The following is a 19,858-nucleotide window of genomic DNA, read 5'->3' as shown; positions in this document are numbered from 1 at the left end:
TTTTGCCCATTTAGTATGATATTGACTGTGGGTTTGTCATAAATAGCTCTTATTATTTTGAGATACGTTCCATCAATACCGAATTTATTGAGAATTTTTAGCATGAAGAGCTGTTGAATTTTGTCAAAGGCCTTTTCTGCATCTATTGAGATAATCATGTGGTTTTTGTCTCTGTTTCTGTTTATATGCTGGATCGTGTTTATTGATTTGCATATATTGAAGCACCCTTGCATCCCAGGGATGAAGCCCACTTGATCATGGTGGATAAGCTTTTTGATGTGCTGCTGGATTCGGTTTGCCAGTATTTTATTGAGGATTTTTGCGTTGATGTTCATCAGGGATATGGGTCTAAAATTCTCTTTTTCTGTTGCGTCTCTGCCAGGCTTTGGTATCAGGATGATATGAACAGACACTTCTCAAAAAAAGACATTTATGCAGCCAACAGACACATGAAAAAATGCTCATCGTCACTGGCCATCAGAGAAATGCAAATCAAAACCGCAATGAGATACCATCTCACACCAGTTAGAATGGCGATCATTAAAAAGTCAGGAAACAACAGGTGCTGGAGAGGCTGTGGAGAAATAGGAACACTTTTACACTGTTGATGGGACTGTAAACTAGTTCAACCATTGTGGAAGACAGTATGGCGATTCCTCAAGGATCTAGAACTAGAAATACCATTTGACCCAGCCATCCCATTATGGGGTATATACCCAAAGGATTATAAATCATGCTGCTATAAAGACACATGCACATGTATGTTTATTGTGGCACTATTCACAATAGCAGAAACTTGGAACCAATCCAATGACAGACTGGATTAAGAAAATGTGGCACATATATACCATGGAATACTATGCAGCAATAAAAAAGGATGAGTTCATGTCCTTTGTAGGGACATGGATGCAGCTGGAAACTATCATTCTCAGCAAACTATCACAAGAACAGAAAACCAAACACCTCATGTTCTCACTCATAGGTGGGAATTGAACAATGAGATCACTTGGACACAGGAAGGGGAACATCACACACTGGGGCGTGTTGTAGGGTGGTGGGAGTGGGGAGGGATAGCATTAGGAGATATACCTAATGTAAAAGACGAGCTAACGGCTGCAGCACACCAACGTGGCACATGTATACATATGTAACAAACCTGCATGTTGTGCACATGTACTCTAGAACATAAAGTATAATAAAAAATAAAATAAAAGAAAGTTACTCTGTCCGACTTCCAAAAAGAAAAAAAAGTCTGGTAGCAATAAACTAATAAATGAGGAATTTTTGAATAGTTACTTTAGAAGTGGTTTTGTACTGGTGAGTTTTTATTGGCCTTTTGCTAAAAGTTTTCTCTTAAAAACATTTTCTGCAACATTTAATGATTTAAAGTTTTTAAATCATGAATAAATATAAAAATATAAATAGACTCATAAATATATAAAAGCTAGATAGACAAAGAAATTATAGTCCCTTCAAACTCAACATGTTTAAATAGAACTTTTTCTGTTCTTCCAAAATAGTAATTCTCCTTTGTCCCCACATCTGATCTATTAACACATTTTGACACTCTGCTAAAAAGTTATTGAATCCATCTGCTCTTCCCAAACCCCACATTTTTTCCTGATTGTAAAAGTTCATTATATATTGTATATATTATACATGTGTATATGTTACATTATATATTTTATATCTTCAGCTATAATGGTAGAATTTCTGGCCTTAATTATTTGTCAGTCTCCCAATTCTTTTTTCACTTCCCATCTTATTCTTTTCCCACTCAGCCCTCACAGTGATTTAAGAACACGTTCTGAGTATGCCCCTTTCTCTGCTTATAACTCCACAATGATGTCTGTCTCCCTTCAGAACAAAGTCCAGCTTCCTTGTCAAGCATTAGAAGGGCCTTAAGTTCCTTAACGCCCCGGATTCATCCTCAAAGTTTTAGGGGAAAGCAAGTTTGAGAGGCTCTGTCTCATTAGCCTGACCCAACCAATACTGTTATGTAGAAAATGGCCACTTAATCATTCTATGTAAAGGGTGAAGCAAATACATTCTCAAGGTTTTCTTTCCAAACATACGGATGCTCCTAAATTCTAAACACTTACACACACTATCACCCTATGCTCCAATTGCAATGTGTTTATTTTGTTTCTCATATTTTGACATTTTCCCCCTTTGGGAGTTAGCTCACAAGTTACTTCTGATCAGAACACTTTGCCGCTGTTACCTTTGTTTTACTGTCCCGCCCCCCTTCAAATTCTGTGGATACATCTAACTTACTATTTGTAAGTCAGCCTAGCAATCACTTTATCCTATTTGCGGAAGAAAGAACTACCATAAAAGGCCTCTCTCTTCTGTTAATTTGGGAGCTCACTGAGAGTTAATGAGATTTATGTCTTTATATTTTCAGTATTCACAACTGTATTTGAAAATAAAGTTATCTCGATATTAGTGAGAATTTATCATTTTTGAATATAAAATTATTTTCACTTTTTAAATGTATGATTATTAACACATTTCTTGGGGGGAAATAAAATAATCACGCTTTTAAATTTCTGATGTAACCTGTCCAATTTGACATTCAAATACAGGATAATGTGCCTCTGTGTTTTTCTCCTAACACTCATCAATCATCATTAATCTTTGACATCTTCTGAGTTAATAATAATCAAGAATCATCCCTCTTTTATTTTGGCTCACATCATTTTCGTTTCTTTTTGAAATGTAAATATGTACCATCATAAAACAGAAAAGATTAGAAATAAAAATATCAGATAATTGCCATTCAAAAGTGTTGTCACTAAATACAGAAGAGATTTTTGTTTTTGTCACTGTGAAAAGGATCCAAATATAAAATGGAAAAAAGCTATCTTTGATGCTCTTTCTTGATCTCTTTTTGTGTTTATAATTTTTGGAATATTTTTCTAACTGTATTTGGCACTAGCAAAAGTTAATCTAACATTAGCCTGCTTTCAACAACAGCCAAAAAATTAACTGATAGCAAAGAGGTTGATCTTTCTGACAAAGATAGAGTGTAATATTTACACCTTTGCCTTCTATTCCACAGAAGTTGGGTACAATTGTAATTGTTGCAAAAAAGAGTGATAGTGGGTTTGAAAATTATTTAAGCTTTTAGAGAAAGTTTATTTTTAAAATGCCAAATTTCCTGCACCTAACAATAGCAGTATTTTATTACATTATTTAAATTATTATTATTTATTAAATAAACAAGTGTTATTAAAGAAACTTAAATAGAAATACAAATAATATAGTTATTGGTTGCAGAAAAATTTAGCACATCCTATATATGTGGAACAAAGTCTTTTAAACAAAATCATGGTGTGTACACGCTACATTTTATTTCACTTTGTGTGTGTGTCTGTGTGTGTGTGTGTGTGTCTGTGTGTATATTCAAAATGTCCTTTTATGACAAGTTCTACATTACCTAGCTTTCGCATACCACATTCTGATGCATCATACACAGTTCTTGGGTGGGGGTGGGGGGGTACTTTTGAAGTATAAAAAGCATTTAAAGAAATGTTTTTGTTTTGTTTTAGAGATAGAATTTCTCTCTACCACCTAGGCTGAAGTGTAGTAGTGCAATTATAGCTCATTGCAGCCTTGAACTTCTGGAATCCAGTCATCCACCGACCTTGGCATCCCAAATATCTTTGATGAAAGGCCTGTGTCACCATGTTTAGCTAATATTTCAAGCTATTTTTAGAGATAAGAACTCACTCTCTTGCCCAGCTTGGTTGTGAGCTGTTGACCTTCACCAATCCTTCTGCCTGGACGTCCAAGTAAGAAAGTTTGTAAGAGTTTGAATGTAAATCCTTTGAATGTAAATCCTTCTAGGTTTGTTTCTCACTTTCTCTAATATTAATGATTAATGTGTTTCTAGTCACAACTTTTGTTAGTTATTCTCTTGAATCTCACACCATATTTGTAATTATGTATATATATGTTTGTAATTATGTATATGTATTTGTAAATATGTATATATCCATAATTATGTATATATCCATATATATGTATATAATGTATATACACACACACACACATAATTACTAGCTGATATGGCATAAACAGTTTTAGGATTAATGCTTTTTACCTGTTGAAAACCAGAGTACGTAGGAGACAGGAGATTCCTAATGTACATTTAGGGTGCCATAGACATCAGTCAGTATATGCCACAGTGGGAAACAAGAACGTTAGATAATCTGGAAAGACTGCTAAGTGGACATTCTTTACGTGACTTTTTACTGTTTCAATGTCTGTAAGTAAAAGTAGTTAGATTACTTAAACTGTTTTCAAATCTCACCAAACATTTTGCATGTTTTATGTATAAGATGCATCAAATATACAAATTAAAATTCTCATTATTATTGCTGAAATCAGACATCCCAAGAATTTGTATACATTCTATAAATTAGAAAAAATAATTACAATGTTTAATGTGTTATGAACTGAATATTTTTGTTATTAATAACAAAAACCACTGTTTATTAAAATATTTAAGGACGCCTTTTACATATTTTCCAAGAAATTTCAATGTGTGACAAAATGAAATCTAAACCTTAAACATGATGGTTATCACAATAATGCTTTACTATTAATTTTATTAATAAAAACAATCACTGACACCAAGAGTCAAGCAGTAGATCACTCACTCCTGAATTAATGCATGCACATCCTTCTGTTATAATATGTATTTTACATGAATCCCACCTGCTTTTAGTGTAATTAATCAAAAGTGGGGTTATGTCTTCTCCATTATTGTATTCCAACTGTAAATAATAGAGTCAGTTATATAATAGGCATTTGATATACATTTGCTGATTCAATAGATGTATTCATTTACTTTGACATATATCAAATACTTTAGAAGATCCTTTTGAAGCTTAAAAGTTTGGAAATATATGAAAAGAAGAAATTAAAGTTTATTTTCTTGCAAATTATAACTAAAATTATCTTCCTCTTTCATAGAATTTACTTTATGATCGTATTAAGCAAATAGCTTAGCCTTTGTATCTCAGTTTCTTTTGTAAAATGAGATATTGGACTAGGTAATTTTTATGACTATTTATATCTGCAACATTCTATAATAACAAATACAAAACACTCTTTTCTCAGCATTTCACACTTGCGATAATTTATAGGAGTGTATATAACTTTTAGTTTTGGTTTCCTCTCTGAGTGCCTGAAGACATGGAATCCTCTGTATTCTACTAGATTCTCTTAGTCCTGCTATAGAAACAACAATTCAGTAAGAACCTTCTTAAAAGCTAAAAAGAAAAAAAAAATGTATGTGCAATGTGGAATCTCAATATTCTAGGAAAAAAAAAAAAGAGAGAGAGAGAAGCTCTTAGCAGGAGAATAAATAGGGAACAAAAAGTTTTTTTAAAAAAATGTGAATACAGTCCCAGGGAGATGAATCAAAGTGGCTCACACAAAGACATAGCACTGATCACATTAATCAATTAGAAAAAGTTTATGGAAAAGACGTCACAATTCTCATAACAAAGGTAAGAGTTGAGAAAAGGCTTCAAGAAAATACGTGGATATTGGTTGAACTCCCAGAGGGCACAAGACAGCCAAATATGGAAGTTTTTACAAAACAAAGAAATAAAAGCAAACACTGTCTGAAAGATTTCACTATATACTGACCCAAACTTCCCACCTTGAAAGTTTCGTTAGAACACCAATAGCTAAATGGTGGGAGAGGGCCATTGTATTAAGCTAACTCCCTTAGGAAAGATAAGACTACTGGGGCTGATAAAAGTTCTTACAAGCATACCATATTTAGTTTCTAATAAGAGCTATGTAGAACTATTCAACAGGATTTTGAAATACATACCATGTTCTTGAAATTTGAGGAGTAAAAATATTTTTCTAAATTAATGAATATATTGCTCTATTCTCAGGCCTAACAATGCCTTGAAATCCATGGAATTTAAAAATGGAGGATAACACCTCTGATTTCACAACATTAAAGAAAGAAAAGGTAAAACAAGATTGATATATCTAAAGTATATGTTCAGTTTATTTTAAAAATCCAGACAGGAAACCACGAGGGGATATATAAAAACAGACCTATTTTAATATAGATGGATGAAGACAGGCATTCAGAGATAAGAAAAGATTTAGTAAAACTCGAGGGAATATCATGTCTGTCTCTACTTTTAAAAGTGTGCAATATGTCCCTTTTCTAAATTTACAGAGTTCTTGTTGTTTAAAGAGTCGGAAAATAATTTTACTTGGCATCAAAATTGAATGTACTATAATTTCATAGGAAAGGAAGGAGAAAAAAGAAAGAGAGAGAGGGAGGTTTCATCAAAGATTCACATAGGTCTCCTGTGAGAAGCAGACAAAAGTGTTGCAGATCCCCTGTAAAAGAAGATCTATACTTCAGAAGGAATGCCCATAGTGTAAAATCTAAAAGGTGTTCTTATATTTTCCCACACTGGTCCTACAGACATATATTTAAATCTTATAAGAGATGCTGATTTAAGTCTTCAGTTTATTCAGTCCATACATAATGTTTTGTCACAAATATTCAGGAAAATGTAAGGTATAGCAGTATGTTCTTTAATGAGACTTAGAATTTATTTTGCATTGGAACCTTAAGCTTAAAGTGTTAACTTCTGTAACATTAAAAAATTGCAACTTTCTATAATATAATAGATAATGTAAAGATCAATGCAAAATTACATAGATTTTGCATTTCATACTGGGAATAGTATACAAAGTAAAACCAACTGATTCTCAGCACATGACCCCAATTATAAAAAGTTTGAACACCCTCTACATTTGAAAAAGGAAAGAATTATAGGCATCTATTTACATTGTGTAATGAATGATGAATAGTAGAATTAAGTCATAGAGCTACAATTAAGTTGTCTTCAGATAATATGGCAAATACAAATTATAAAAGGAATAATAAATTGGCCTATGGCTTTCACTCCATATGAATAGTTAGCTATCAAGTGTCATGAAAATGCCAAACATTTCTTAAAATACAACTCATTTTAATGTAATGAATGAATACATTATTATGCACTTTTTAGAAGGTAGGAGAAGGGCAGTATATCTATACAAAGAAAGAATATGACACAGACTAGTTTTTTAAAAATCCGACAACGCTTTAATTGAATTTGTACTCAATTTTTTTTAATTTGTGAAATAGAATCATTTGAGTTTATAGCTATATACTTCATAGATACATTTTTTAAAGTTGAAACACATTTTGAATAGCAAAAGAACAGATATAAGAAAAATAAATAATTTACTGTTAAATCTTGTTTTTTTTAATCATACCACAATTCCTTAAAAAATGATTTAACACATTAAAGTAATACATGCTCCTTTCTTGTTGCTGTTCATTAAATAATTTTCAGGTTTTCATCTGTTAAGTACCACTAACTTTTTCATAATTTTGCAAACAATTATATGATAACTAAGACAGAATTTTCTACCAGACAATATTTAGCTTTACAATGTGATCAAACAACTTATAGCTTGCATAACTCATTTTGCTTAAGAAATTATTAGTTGAACTGTGATGTTCCAAGGTAATATAAAAATGTTACAAACCAAAGAAAAAAGTAAATAATGGTAATCTTATATCTTTTTACATACCTATGAAGTTAGATTTTCTCATTTAAACACTCCAGAGAACCCTCTCAGAGCACACAATAACTATGTTCTCATTAAATTAATTGTCCAGTACTTCCTAGTTTGAATACATTTTATATAGGTGATATTCCATCACCATTCTCCATCATTCAGTTATCCATATTTCATCATATTTCATACAGTTTTTTATTTTTATACTATATTTTTTATTTTATACTATAATTCTATGCATTGTATAGCTTCAATAAAGATTATTCCATTCACCTATCAAATATTTACACTAAACCTACATATAATTGTTTGATTATTTACAGAGCAGCTGCAATCATTTAACCTAGCTACTAAAAGAACAATTTGACTAAATGTCTACATTCTTGCTATTTCCCCTTTGGGGTTATGCTTGTAGCAATATGGAAAGGTAAAAAGGGACTGCGAGAAATTAAATCATTTATAAAAATAGAAAATTATTTTATGATAACCATAAGGGCATTGGGTAGTGTATGTGTACTCCTGTGTTTGTATCTCTATATGCTCTGTTTTCCCTACCCTCTCCTCCCCTTCTTTCTCATCTCCTTCCCTTACCTTCATTTCCCCCTGTATCTTTCTCTCTTTCTCTCACCATCCAATATTCATTTATCCACCCATTTATTTATACATCAATGCATCAGCTACATGTCTGCATCTGTGTGTGTGTATGTGTGTGTGTGTGTGTGTGTGTGTGTGTGTGTGTGTGTGTGTGTATGTATGTATCTACCTATACTTACTGGTCTATGTTTATCTATCTATCTGTCATCTATCTGTCTTTCTGTCTATCTATTTATCTCTCCATTCTCTTCCTAAATATCTGGAAATCATTATATTGTTATGAAAAATCCAAAACTTTAGTTAATAAATCTAAACTTATTTCCAACCTAACTTAGAAATTTACTTAAATGTAAGGCTTGACTCTGGAGGTCATCAACATCAGTTAGTGTTTATCTAGAGAAAATTTCTCAGTACGTTATTTTTACAATAGAGACTCAAATGTGCATGGACCCCAAACCACTGCCACGTCTAAAATGTTAAAAATTCTAGTATTAACTACCCAGTCAGTATTTGCCTTTCTAGAGTTGTCTTATATCCACTGTTATAACAATTTGTTTCAATCCGGAACAACAGTAACAAAAAGCTATTATCTTGCCATTTATACTTCTCTAAAACTTAAAAAAAATCTATAATTGTCCCTCTCTCCATTCTGATTATTTTACATGTTTGCTGAAGAAAGAAAGCTATACCTTCTGTTGAGCTATAATTTTACTAAGTAGTCCTTCGCACTTTCATTCAACATGTTGCTCTGTCACCTGAAATTTCATTAAACTGATGTTAACTCTGATGTGTTGATCTGATTCTGTCCCCTCACCCCCAAGATACCTTCAGAGGTGGTGTAGGTTTCCATCAGGAAGCACATAAATGGTGACCATTATATTTTATATTCTGGAATGAAATAAGGAACTTAACTGCCCAGATTCATTATTTCATTATGGAATGCAAAATGTTGAATTTCTAATTCTAGCATTATTTTTTTTTTAACTGGAACACCGTTAAGAGCAATGTCCCCTTAAGAATTATTTGGCTATTCTGAGGCAGAGTTTCTACATGGAAAGCAGAGTAAAAGGTCGATTATTTTTCTTCATTGGCCAGTACAAACATGTGTTGCTTAATGATGGGGATGTGTTCTGAGGAGTGCATCATTAGGCAATTTTGTCATGTGCACATCCTAGACTGTACTTTCACAAACCTAGCTGGTACAGCATGTTACAAACCTAGTCTATATGGGATAGCCTATTACTTCTAGGCTACAAACCTGTACAGCATGTTATGGTACTGAATACTGTAGGCAACTGTAACACAATGGTAATTATTTGTGAACCAAAACATACCTAAACATAAAAAAGTTACAGTAAAAATATGGTACAAAAGATTAAAAATGGTGCACCAATATAGGGCACTTATCATAATTGAAACTTACAGGACTAGATGTTGCCCTGGGTGAGTCAGTGAGTAAATGTGAAGGTCCAGGACATTACCATGTACTACCGTAGACTTTATATAAACATTGTACATTTGGGCTACACTAAATTTATTTTAAAAATTTATTTTCTTGATAATAATTTAGCCGTAGTTTACTGTAACATTTCACTTTACAAACATTTTCATTTTAAAACTTTTTGACTCCTGTAATAATGCTTAGCTTAGAACACAAATACATCATACTGCCGTACAAAATTATTTATTTTTATATTCAGAATCTCTAAGCTTTAGGCAATGTTTAATGTTTTCAACTTTATAAACATTTAGTTAAAAACTAAGACATAAACACACATAGTAGCCTAGCCCTGCGCCGGGTCAGAGTAATAAATGTCGTTGTCTTCTATCTCCATGTCTTGTCCCACTGGAAGTTCTTCAGGTGCAGTAATATGCATGGAGCTGTCATTTCCTATGATAACAATGATTCCTCTAAAACACCTCCTGAAGGACCTGCCCGAGGCTATTTTAAAGTTTTTAACAATTATGTAGAATTACTACATGAAAATAATAACAAGACACTTAGTATAGTAAATACATAAACCAGTAACATGCTTGTTTACTATCATTATCAAGTTTTATGTACCATGCATAACTGTACATGCTGTACTTTTATACAAGTGGCAGTGCAGTAAGTGTGTTTACACCAGCATCACCACAAACACATCTGTAAAGCATTACACTATCACTTTACAAAGGCTACGACATCATTGGGTGATAGAAACTTTTTAGCTCCCTTATAATTTTATGGGACCACTGTGGTGTGTACAGTTTGTCTTTGACCAAAACGTTGTTATGCGGCACATGACTGTATTTAGAATACAGAGTTGTTCTCCTTACACGCATTTTTGACTAACATAATCTCCTGGATTCAAATATATTTAATGTTTCAATACTTTATGACGGTGATGCTTATTGATGCTCCTATGTTGCCCTATATCTGGGCAATGGGAGCAAATGCAGGATAGCTTTTAAGTGTTCTTGACATGACCTTTAATCTTTGACAATTTTCTTATTTCTGGTATGATAAAATATTTGTATTATTTTTTATCATATAACTGGAATCAGCTATTTCTTCTAGAAATCTTCATCCTTACTAGTGAGAAAATCAGAGGACATTAATCTCACTGCTATTAAATTCATCATAATTTCTATTCTCTTTCAGGACATAAACCTAAAAAAGACACATATATATATATTTTAGTGATAAAATATATACATTCATTCTGTTTTTTCTAGATCATATCTAAGCTTCTGGATTTTCTCTTATTTGATTTTGTATGTCCGTGCCATTGATACTTACAACCTTGATTAATAACAAAGTTGTCTTAATTTATGGCTTGCTTTAACCTACGTGCCAGTTTCAGGAAACAATACCAGCACTACTAATAACAATATGATTAGAAAACAACAGGGTTCTTTTGTGTTGTTGTTTTGGTTTTTGTTTGTTTGTGTGTTTACTTTTTTGAGACAGAGTTTCACTCTTGTTGCCCAGGTTGGAGTGTAATGGTGCAACCACAGCTCAACGCAACCACTGCCTCCTGGGTTCAAGTGATTCTCCTGCCTCAGCCTCTCTATTAGCTAGGATTACAGGCGTGTGCTATCATGCCCAGCTAATTTTGTGTTTTTAGTAGAGACGGGGTTTCTCCATGTTGGTCAGGCTGGTCTCAAACTCCTGACTTCAGGTGATCCATCCACCTTGGCCTCGCAAAGTGCTGGGATTACAGGCATGAGCCACCGGGCCTGGCCAAAACAGGTTTTTTGTTTGTTTGTATGTTTGTTTTTAATCTTCTTCTTCTTTTTAAGACATATTCCATCAATCAGATTAGTATTTCAAAATCACTGAGATAAAGACTCTCTACTGCACTATGAAAACAACTTGCTACAGTTAAACTTGTATTTTGCTCCATTTTTAAAGATTTAATTTTTTAATATATTTTGTTTTATAATTATAGAATGCATGTTCATATGTCTAAAGTTAATTCCATAAAAGTCCACCTTTTTTTTTTTTTTTTTCCGATACAGAGGACAGAGTCTCGCTGTGTTGCAGAGGCTGGAGGGCAGTGGTACGATCTCAGCTCACTGCAACCTCCACATTCAGGGTTCAAACGATTCTCATGCCTCAGCCTCCCGAGTAACTGGGATTACAGGTGCCTGCCATCACGCCTGGCTAATTTTTGTATTTTTTATAGAGACAGAGTTTCACCATGTTGGCCAGGCCTGTCTTGAACTCTCTACCTCACGTAATCCTCCCACCTCGGCCTCTCAAAGTGCTGGGATTTCCTGCATGAGCCACCATGCCCAGCCTTTATTTATTTATTTTTCTTCTTGCTCTGTTTAAGTTGCTTTTTTTTTTTCTCTTTTCCTCTCTCTCTGTCTCTCTCTCTCTCTCTCTCTGTCTCTCTCTCTCACACACACACACACACACAATTCTATTTGAATTTTGATTTATCCTTTTATTTTGATTTGTTTGCAGATTTGTTTTTAAATAAAACACACACACATTTATGCATGTATTATCTCATCCATCCATTCTTTGATAAATGAAAACACACCGGTAACAATAGTATCCACTTCACTTTATACTTTATCCCAGAAATTTGTTACATATATAGCTTGTCTTCATTCTTTTCTAAACTCCAGAGTATTACATTGGGCGAATATACTATAGTTTATTCAATTAATCTTTATTAAAGGATTTTTGGATTTTAGACAGTTCTTCACTATTGGTTTAAAGTTGTTCTTTCTTGGTTTTATTCACTGTATGTTTAATTTCTTTGTAATTTTTGTTTTATTAATCTATTTTCCTGATCTATCAATTTTTTCTTCTAGCTATGTTTGTTATCCCATAATTTTCAGGTGTTTAGTTTTTATAATTACTTCCAAGATGTTCTAAAATTTCAGCCTATATTTTCCATTAGACAGAATAGTCAATGAATAACTTGGTTACAATGTTTGTTATTTTAATGTCTTTTGATAAGCAGATATTTTTACATTTCTAATGATTCATCTATTTCGTTATTTTAAATTATATTCTTTTCTTTCTCTTTCTTTCTAGTAAACATTAGCTTAATCTCAAATCACAAAATAATTCTCTTACGTTTTCTCCCAAACATTTTTTACTTTTCTGTTCAGGTGTATTATCCATCTCAAGTTAATGTTGTGTTTGATACAAGTCAATAATTAGGCACTTTTTTGTCTCCACATATATGGATATCCAGTTTTTCTGAGATCATTTGTTTGAAGACTTTCCTTTCCCACACTGACTATATTTAATACTTTACTTTTTAAAATATATTTTCCATTTTTTGAAAATCAGATGACTGTGTAGGTATTAGTCTATTTCTGTGCTAGTGTGTGTGTGTGTGTGTGTGTGTGTGTGTGTGTGTGTGTGTGTGTTTCTATGTGTTGGTTCTTATGCCAGTACTGGTAGTGATAGGAGGCAGACAAATTCCTAGGCAGACAGCGAGGAGTCCCCAGTGGAACTCAACCTTCAAGCCAAGGACAGTCTGAAGCATGAACACCAAACTAGCAATTCCGGATCGAGTCCATAGACCAGAGTGAAAACTTCCTTTTTATGTTCAGTGTGCTCAGCCCCTGATTGGTCCCAGGCCAAGCCTTCACTTCAGCCCCTGATTTGTTCTCCACATCACCATACCTCTTTCTGAATGGTACCTTTTCCAAGCCCACCCAGAAATCAATCAGCACGAATCTCCTCATTCTAAATCCATAAAAACCTGGATTCAGTCTCACAGCTGATAACTCACTTTCAGGATCCCTCTCACTGCTGAGAGCTTTCTCTCTGTCCCTCAGTAAAATTATACTCTGCCTTACCCACACTCTAGTGACCATGTAACTCATTCCAGTTGGTTGTGAGACAAGAACTTGGAACTTTCCGAACTGCGGGAATGAAAGAGCAGTAACACTCCCTCCCACCTCCTGAACTTTGAGAAGGAAGACATTTCTTGGGGACTCCTCCAGAATCAGTGGAAGGCTGAGTAAGAGGGACCCTATGACTCTTTACTTTCAATTCCACAGCTGCTTGTCCTCAGATATTTTTCTAGAACAGATGGAGCACTGAGCTTCTGTCAGTTAATTAAGGGTGAATTGTGTGGCTGCTGGTCTACAACACACAGGTAACAGGCTTGCCGGGCAGAACTTTGTTAATAACCCTTCACCTTTAGGTGTTGGGAATGCTGGCATTGTTCCAATCTAGTTAACCTTCATGGAAGTCTTGCCATGCCATAGGATCAGAACAAGGTCCTTAAGGTATCTTGCTGAGGGTACATTCTTGGTGTTACCTGAAGACTCCTGGACCAGCTCCAGTCACCAAAGGTTCATTCGTGTGTTGTTTAAAGGTTTCCAGTCTTTCCCATCATATTTTCTTTTGAGACTGTCATGGCTGCTAACCCGTCCTTATATACAACTTTACGAGCGGTTTTGCTACCCCAAAGAGATAGTATTACTGGGCAGAATGAGTACTTGGCTTAGTCATCAGGAGTGTAACTCAGAACAATGTGGTTTTTATTTATTTCTAGAAACAAGGGAATACAAAGATTTAAAGAGTTTTTTTTTCCTCTGTTGAAGAAACCCACTGGCAAACAATAGGAGGCTATTTTGCCCTAGACAACATTTCATTCTCTGCATTATAGTTGTTTTTCCAACTTGTCAGGAGTCAACAGAGTGCAGCAAACAGGGGAGTCAATATATGCAAAAAAAATTGTTCTTTTGGGGCCATTTTGTTAGGCTGGGCCCCCAGTCCTTGCGGACCTCTCTCTGCCTTCTGCCTAAAGAGGATCTGGTCCCTCAGCTTCACACTAACATTTCAGACTCTCTCAATAACTGCAGAATCCCTTGGATAAATTGGAACGGATGGCAAGTGGACTCTTCCCTTTGAGTGCCTAATCTGCCTTATTCCTGAAAATCGAAGTCGCTTGTCTGCTGGTCTTATTAAAATCAGCTTGTGTGGGTCCTACAGCTTGCCCCATTTGTGAATGGAAAAAATCTGCTTGTAATAGGGAAGCAACAGTGCACATGCCCTGCCAGTTGTTGGCTGCAATTTGATGAGGGCCACTGGGAACTAATTTAATGGATCCATACTCCCTCCTAAGGTACCTCTCTTGTCTTCAGTTAGAATCATTTCTCGGCAGGAGAAGGGGACTGTGTCTGGGAGTCAACCGCTCCAGTTTCCTCAGGTGATATGATCTGGCGCTGTCGATCAACTATCAGTTGAGGGATGTTTTGAAAGATTTAAGGATGCTCCCTCTGTTAGAGTTCCTTGACCAAATCCTATTACTTCAATGTGTTTTCCAAGCTTCAGTCTGGAGCCCTAGAAGGGAAACTAGATCTGAAGGATCCAGAGGCAGTCAACAGTGAAAGGCTAGGGAACAGTGAGGGTAAGCATGATGATTCCTGCCAATCAGGCATTCCTGCTTCATGGGTGGAGGTCATGCTTGCATCCATGGCATGACATGAATGCCATAAGCCCATCCATGGTGTCAGTACCAGTTACTGAAATTCTAAAGATGCCTTAAATTCAAGATAATAAAGATGGGTAACAAACCACCTGCAGCCAGCAATCCCCTGGAGTGCATCCTGAATCACTGGAACTCCTTTGACCCTCAGACTCTAAAGAAAAATTTTCTTTCATTCTTTTGAAAATGGGCCTGGCTGGATTATAATTTGCAGGATGGGGAAAGTTGGTCTCTGGAGGGAAGTACCAATTTTACTATTATCTTGCAACTGGACCTTTCTGTAGATGTGAAGGCAAATGGTCTGAGGTCCCATAGGTTCAGGCTTTCCTTGGCCTTCAGTGTAATCTAGACCTTTGCTGATGTTGTAGGATTGATCCAGCTCTCCTGGAAGTCATCTCAGGAGTGGCTGCAAGGACAACCCTTTGGACTTTCTGGGACTGGAGCTGGTCCAGGAGCCTTCAGGTAACACCAAGGTGTAGCCTCAGCAAGACACCTTAAGGACCTTATTCTGATCCTATGACATGGCAAGACTTCCATGAATAAAATCTAGATTGGAACAAAGGAACTAGGGAAGCAAACTCCAGAGGTGTCTCCAGTGTGGGAGTGGGCTACCTCTGGTCCTGCTCCTCCTGGTCTATCCAGTCCTCCCTATCCAGGTCCTCTCTAAAGCTTGTTCCTATCCTAGAAATTCTCATTTCAGGTGGGTCCCAGCCTCACTTCTGCCTATGCATGGACCCATCAGCATGCATTTCTCCATTCTAAGACCGTAAAAACCCAAGAATCATTCTTACAGCCACCAACCCACTTATGCTTCCCCTCTCACTGCTGTGAGCTTTCTTTCTGTCACTTCATAAAATTCTACTCTTTCTGATGTCTGTGTACCTCATTCCTCTCAGTCATGATGATAGTGACAGGAGAGAGAAATTTCTAGGTAGACATGGATTGGCCCCCAGTCAAACCCAACCTTCAAGCCGAAGACAACCTAAAGCCTGAAAACTGAACTGGCAGCTCCAGATAGAGGCCATGACCAGAGGGAGAACTTCTATCCCATATTCCCCCTTCCTTGATTGGTTCCTTCTGGATAATGCCTTCTAACCAATCAGATGGTACTTTCTCCAAGACCACCCATGGACCAATAAGCATGAACTCCCCAGTCCTAAGTCTATAAAAACCCTGGACTCAGCCTCACAGACAGCTACCTACTTTCAGAGCCCCTCTTGCAGCTAAGAGCTTTCATTCTGTTACTCAATAAAATTATTCTCTGCTTTACTTGCTGGTGTCTGCATACCTCATTTCTCTTGGTTACAGGACAAGACCCCGGAACCCACTGAATGGTAGGAACAAAAAGAGCTGTAACACTCTTTACCACTTGCTGATCTACAGAAGTGAAAAAAGCCACTGTGTGCCGCACTCTCCCATTTATCAAACCACAGACAGCAGGAATAAAAAGACTTGTAACACCCTAGCTGAACTACTGGAGTGAAAAACCTACTGGATGCCACTCCCTTCTGCTTACCAAACTATGAGAACAAAAAAGCTGCGACAGTGGGAAAAGAACTTGGAACTTCTCAAACTACAGAAGTGAAAGAGCCTAAACACTCCCTCTCACTCGCCAAACTATGGAAGTGAAGAAGCTACAATACTGTAACACTTCTTCCTGCCCACCAAACTACAAACTACAGAAGTGAAGAAGCTGCAACATTTCCACTGCCTTGATTACTATAGCTTTACAGTAAGTCGTAGAGTTAAGTAGTACACATCCTGCAATTTGTTGTTCCTTTTCAGGAACGTGTTAATTATTCTACATCATCTGTACATTCATATGAGTTTGTCAGTTTTTTACACAATATCTGCCAGGATTAGATTTGGAATTACATTGAATGTTTAAAACAATTTTTCCAAAATGGATAACCTTAATATATTAAATTTACTGATTCACGAAAATCATATACAGCTCCATTTTTTTTCTTCAATGTCTGTCAAGAATATTTTGTAATTTGCAGTTTATACATTACCTACACATTTTATTAAAAGTATCTCTAAGGAGTTTTTGTTTTTTCATGTTAATATTAACTAAATTATTCATTTTTTTCTCTTTTTGTTTCCTTTTAGTGTGCAAAAATAAAATTTCTAAGTTATTATGTAGATTCCTAGAGATTTTATATGTAAATAATGAAGTAATTGATAAGTAGCTTTTTATTTATTTTCCTTACCTTACTGCAACAACCTTTGTTGCAATATTGAACTGAAGTGGTGAGATTAGGGATTCTTGACTTTTTCCAAAATATATTTGGAAAATCTTCAATATTTCACCATTGGATATGATGTCAGTTTTAGATTTACTTACATGCTGTTTACATGGCTTAAACAATTTCTTTATATTCTTAGGATGCTGAGACTGTTTATGTTATTAACATTGTAAATTTGAATAATGCCTTTTCTGCATCTATTGGAATGATCGAGTGCTTTTCTATTCTATTCTATTAATAACAAGAATTAAATAGATTGATTTTAAAATTAATCAGACCTGAGCTAAACATAGGCTACCGTGATATGTGAACATTTTCTATATTGATGGATACGATTTGCCAGTAATTTGTTAATGATTGTTGTGTTTGTGTTTAAGGATGACATCATTGTTTATATGTTCTTTTTCTTTCCTTTTTGGGGGTAATTTTATTATCATAGTTTAGTGTTAGGCATTAGCAAAGAAGTGGGAAAATGTGTTTTTCTTCTCTATTTAAAGGATCATGTAAGACTCTGATGATCTGATTTTTGAGATTTTGATTATATTCACCAATGAAATAATTTTACCTTGGAGGTGTCTTTATGAAATATATTTTATAACTAATAATTTAATTAGTAGCTATAGGCTGTCAAGTTTTCTGTTTTACTTCATGCCTTTTTTGATAGTTGTACTTTTCAAGAAGTGTATTTATTTTATCAACATGTTCAAGTCTATCAAAACAAAGTTGTTATTAATATCCCCTTATTATTTATTTATGTATTATCTGTGGTGATAGTCATGCTTTCAGTCAAAGATGCTGATTTGTGCTTTTTTGGTGTTTTTTAAATTTAATAGCTGAGCTAAAGCACTATCAATTTTGTGGATATTTTAAAATGACCAACTTTGGCTTTACTAATACTCTATGTTTTTGCCATTGATATCACTTCTGTATTTTGTTCATTCACCCAATTATTATTACTTCATTTCATCTTACTCTTTTTTTAGCTTATTTTGGAACCATAAGCAATTACTTAGGCTTTCATTTTCTTCTTGTATAAAATGTACAGCTATGGATTCATCTCCAACTATTTTTGTGGCAGTATCACACTGTTTTTGGTATGCTCTAATTTCTAGTACAAGGTATTTTTTTGCTGTTTGTGTGCATGTGTGATTCTTCTTTGATCTTGAATCATTTGTAAATGTATTCTTAAACATCCCAGAGTTTGTATTTTTAAATATAGGTTATTGACTACTGACTAAGTATATTTTCTTACAAAACTAATTTTGTATAATATAAGAACTTTTAAGTTATTTAACGTGTTTTAAGTACCATCAAATAGTATATTTTGGTACATGTGACAAGTACAGTTGAAAATAATTCATATTACGAAGTTGTTAAATTCAGTGTTCTATATTACAATTAATTCAAAGTCATTGGGAGGATTTTTTCAAGTCTACATCATTGTTGGTTTTTTTCTAGTTGCTTTTGTCAGTTTCTGAAAGATAAATTTACTATCACACATTCTGCTTATGATATATTCTACTTCTCTTTCTATGCTTATCAATTTTGTTTTATGTATTTGAAAGCTCTTCTGTACATAAACATTTTCAAGTTTTTTATTTTCTGAATAATCTTGTATTATTATGAAATATTTCTATTTATCTCTTTTCATTATATTTATCATGATATCTACTTTTTTATAGGAATGTAGAAAACATAGCCTATTTATTCTTTTTTTTTCCTTTGGCATGATGTTTTTTTCTATATAATTAACTTCAACATATCTATGTCTATTTACTTAAAATATATCATTTGTCAAAGTATTTTTCTCCACTTTGTAAGTAATGCATCATAAACATTAAAGATTAAATATCTTCAATTTAATTAGGGTATTAAATTCATTAATATTTAATGCCAATCAATTAGTTTGAATAGAATCCTAGAATTTTAATTTATGTATATCATCTTATTATTTCTATGCTTGTTTTCTTCCCTTTTTGGGATGACTTGAATTTTTTTTTTTTTTTTTTTTTTTTTTTTTTTTTTTGAGACAGAATCTCACTCTGTTGCCCAGGCTGGAGTGCAGTGGCCAGATCTCGGTGCCCTGCAAGCTCCGCCTCCCGGGTTCCCGCCATTCTCCTGCCTCAGCCTGCGGAGTAGCTGGGACTACAGGCACCGCCACCTCGCCCGGGTAGTTTTTTTTTTTTTTTTTTTTTTACATTTTTCGTAGAGACGAGGTTTCACCATGTTAGCCAGGATGGTCTCGATCTCCTGACGTCGTGTTCCACCCTCCTCGGCCTCCTAAAGTGCTGGGATTACAGGCGTGAGCCACCGCGCCTGGCAACTTGAATATTTTTAGATTTTCATTTTAGGTTATACAATAATTTTTTAGATGAATTTATTTGCATACATTTTTAGTGGATATACTAGGGATTAAAATATAACTCCATCAAGTTTGAT

At 34.6% G+C, this 19,858-nt stretch overlaps 1 long non-coding RNA gene across 1 annotated transcript; it reads left to right on the top strand.

Annotated features, from left to right (window-relative positions):
- Positions 1 to 3,704: 3,704 nt before the first annotated feature.
- Positions 3,705 to 19,282, top strand: LOC144339550 (uncharacterized). The gene is made up of 2 exons (XR_013414598.1): positions 3,705 to 3,797; positions 16,479 to 19,282. It is a non-coding gene; the product is annotated as an uncharacterized LOC144339550 (long non-coding RNA).
- The last annotated feature ends 576 nt before the right edge of the window (positions 19,283 to 19,858 follow it).

This window comes from Macaca mulatta, chromosome 2 (assembly GCF_049350105.2).
Source record: "Macaca mulatta isolate MMU2019108-1 chromosome 2, T2T-MMU8v2.0, whole genome shotgun sequence".
In the NCBI taxonomy this organism is placed as follows: domain Eukaryota; kingdom Metazoa; phylum Chordata; class Mammalia; order Primates; family Cercopithecidae; genus Macaca; species Macaca mulatta.
The sequence above is the reverse complement of the archived record's forward strand: the minus strand, read 5'-3'. Positions and strand labels throughout refer to the sequence as shown.